Below are 2,974 nucleotides of genomic sequence, written 5' to 3' on the forward strand. Positions count from 1 at the left end.
GGCTGTAAAAATAAGAACTAAATATAATGAACAGACAAGACTAAGCCATCAAAACAAACCGAAGTAAACTTACTGGTAGCGGCATACCCGCTCATTCATCCGCAAAAGCGGGGTTGCGTCTCGGAGATTTGAATCTCCGATAAACACAACTCTAGTCTGCAAAACAGGTCATAATTCAAAATTTTTGGATTTTAAAAAGCAACGAGCACCAACAGCTAGTGCTGTAGATGCTCTGATGGAAAACTATTAATAGCATAATAGCCTTCAAATGACAATATTTGGTGGGAAGCAATCAGTCGCGAAGTCAAAACCCGTAACTAGCGTTACGAGTTTGCCTTCTAAAACTATTAATAGTAAAATAGTTCTAGTCACACTTGGTTGTTTTAATAAAATTTTTTAAAAAGCAACGAGCACCAACAGCTAGTGCTGTAGGTGCTCTGATGGAAAACTATTAATAGCATAACAGCTTTCAAAAGACAATGTTTGGTGGGAAGCAATTAGTCGCAAAGTCAAACCCGTAACTAGCATTACGAGTTTGCCTTCTAAAACTACTAATAGTAAAATAGTTCTAGTCACACTTGGTTGTTTTAATAAAATTTTTAAAAAGCAACGAGCACCAACAGCTAGTGCTGTAGATGCTCTGATGGAAAACTATTAATAGCATAATAGCCTTCAAATGACAATATTTGGTGGGAAGCAATTAGTTGCGAAGTCAAAACCCGTAACTAGCGTTACGAGTTTGCCTTCTAAAACTATTAATATTAAAATAGTTCTAGTCACACTTGTTTGTTTTATTAAAAATTTTAAAAAGCAACGAGCACCAACAGCTAGTGCTGTAGATGCTCTGATGGAAAACTATTAATAGCATAATAGCCTTCAAATGACAATGTTTGGTGGGAAGCAATTAGTCGCGAAGTCAAAACCCGTAACTAACATTACGAGTCTGCCTTCTAAAACTATTAATAGTAAAATAGTTGTAGTCACTTCTAAATGTTTTATTGAAATTTTCACTTTAAAAGTAACCAGCACCAACAACCTAAGGGAACAATTAGCTTTCAGAATTTTATTTTATAATTTAGGAATGGTCGAAAGCGGTACAAAGTTTAATAACGAAGAATTCAAACCCAGAAGACGGAACACAAAAAACTTTAGTAAGTGTGTCTACATCAATCAAGTCTTCTTTATCAGTTTTCTTGAGAACATAAAAAAATCCTTTCACAGGGCCTATTTCCTTTACAATTTCGTACTCCTGAACACTGGCGAGAACTTTTCCATGGTAAGATTCATTCGGTATTGACAAAAAGTACAGTATTTGCCCAAAGAATTCAGTGTCCTCGCTCTTGTAACGCACAAAACTGTTGCACGCTCTCAGATGATGGTGCTCGGGAGTAGGATGGTGAATCAAAATACAAACTGTTTTTTTTGAACCGATTAAGAAATATTGCGTTTGGATAAGTTAAGCGAGCATAGCTAAGACTTTCAGTTTCTTTCATAAAATTAGAAAAGTTTTTTGTATGAGAATCGTCCAGACGAAGAAGTTGCTTGACGAGTCGGCCGTATGGGTTATCCTCACTTGTCTGATGAATATCTAATAGCCGCTGCTTCTGCAGGAATCGACGACAAATAACCTCGCACTCGTGATGCGAACCACTATAGACTTCACTTAAAATTCGGTTAGCTGACTCAAAGCTCATCGCCGAAAAGGAAAACAGTGGTCCGAATCGTCTAACTTGGTCCGGAAGATGGCGCAAGGAGTGAACGTTAATTGTCTCAGAGCGTTCGTTTCCGTCAAAAACATCAACTATACCGGAGCAGAACTGACCTAAAGATTTTCCGATATCAAGATGTCTTTTTCGCGACTTGACTCAAGCAGCAATCGAACACCAAAAACGAGATTTAATAAACTCTCGAACAAAGTCTCAGAGATCCTATTGCGAAAAACAATAGGGCTAACGTAGAACATCCAGTTAAAAAACTCATTAGCTTTGAACTGGCCAATATCGTCTAAAGAACGAATTTTTCGGGAGTAGCTGATGAGTTCACGAGGACAAGCAAGCGAACTCACAATGTCATTTAATTCTCCTTTCGTAGCTGTGGTCAACTTCCTAATAATAAGTCTAAGCAGTTCCGGGAAAACTCCTAATAAGACGCAATGCATATAGTCCACCGGTGCTGTCAGAGGAAGACCGCAAACAATATCGCTAAAAGCACTGCGTCCTTTCACGCCAAAGACATTCTGCGCACCGCTTGACGAGAGGAGTTCTGCTTTATGGATATATTGATCGTTCAGCTCTGGCTCACGAACGTTACCATTCTGCCCGTAAGGGTATTAAGCATGCGTTTTTCCAATAGTCTTGCCTTAAGCTGTACAAAAATGGCACCCAAAGTATCCGTTAAACTGACTCATGTTCAAAACGTGGGCCTTGGCACACATATCTGCAACCAGTAGGCGCACTTTGAAAGAAATGCTTGCTCCAGGAAAAGGAGAATTGACAATTTCTATCGGAGAAACTAGCTCAGCTCTCAACCGAGGCACAACATCTCATTCCAATTTGGGGAGCCGGAACCCACGTAAAGACACGCTAACACAATATTCTTCCTTGACATCCGCAAAATTGGAGGCATATCGGAGCACTGAAGCCAAACTGGCCACAATTCCTTCTTATAAGTTGACTTCTTTATATTCACGCCGTCTGTTGAAAGAACAAGATTCATTTCCAAGACTGAGCTGGTTTCAGGACAAACGATTGAAGCAATTTTTGTATTAAGGTCTATATCAGAATTTCTGCGTCTGAATTCTGAGTAGGCAGAAATTTGATGAATGTTGCGCTGTATTATTTTTTGTAGTTGATTTCTGAAGTTGAGAATAAGGACATTACCTTTGGTGCTGCAAATAAAAGCTCGCGTCTGATCTTGGAGATCATCCTTCATTTGTCTAACTAAAGAATAACCAGAAGGCAGCTGATTATCATTC

Source organism: Convolutriloba macropyga, chromosome 11 (genome assembly GCF_964194025.1).
Source record: "Convolutriloba macropyga chromosome 11, txConMacr16.3, whole genome shotgun sequence".
Classification (NCBI taxonomy): Eukaryota; Metazoa; Xenacoelomorpha; order Acoela; family Convolutidae; genus Convolutriloba; species Convolutriloba macropyga.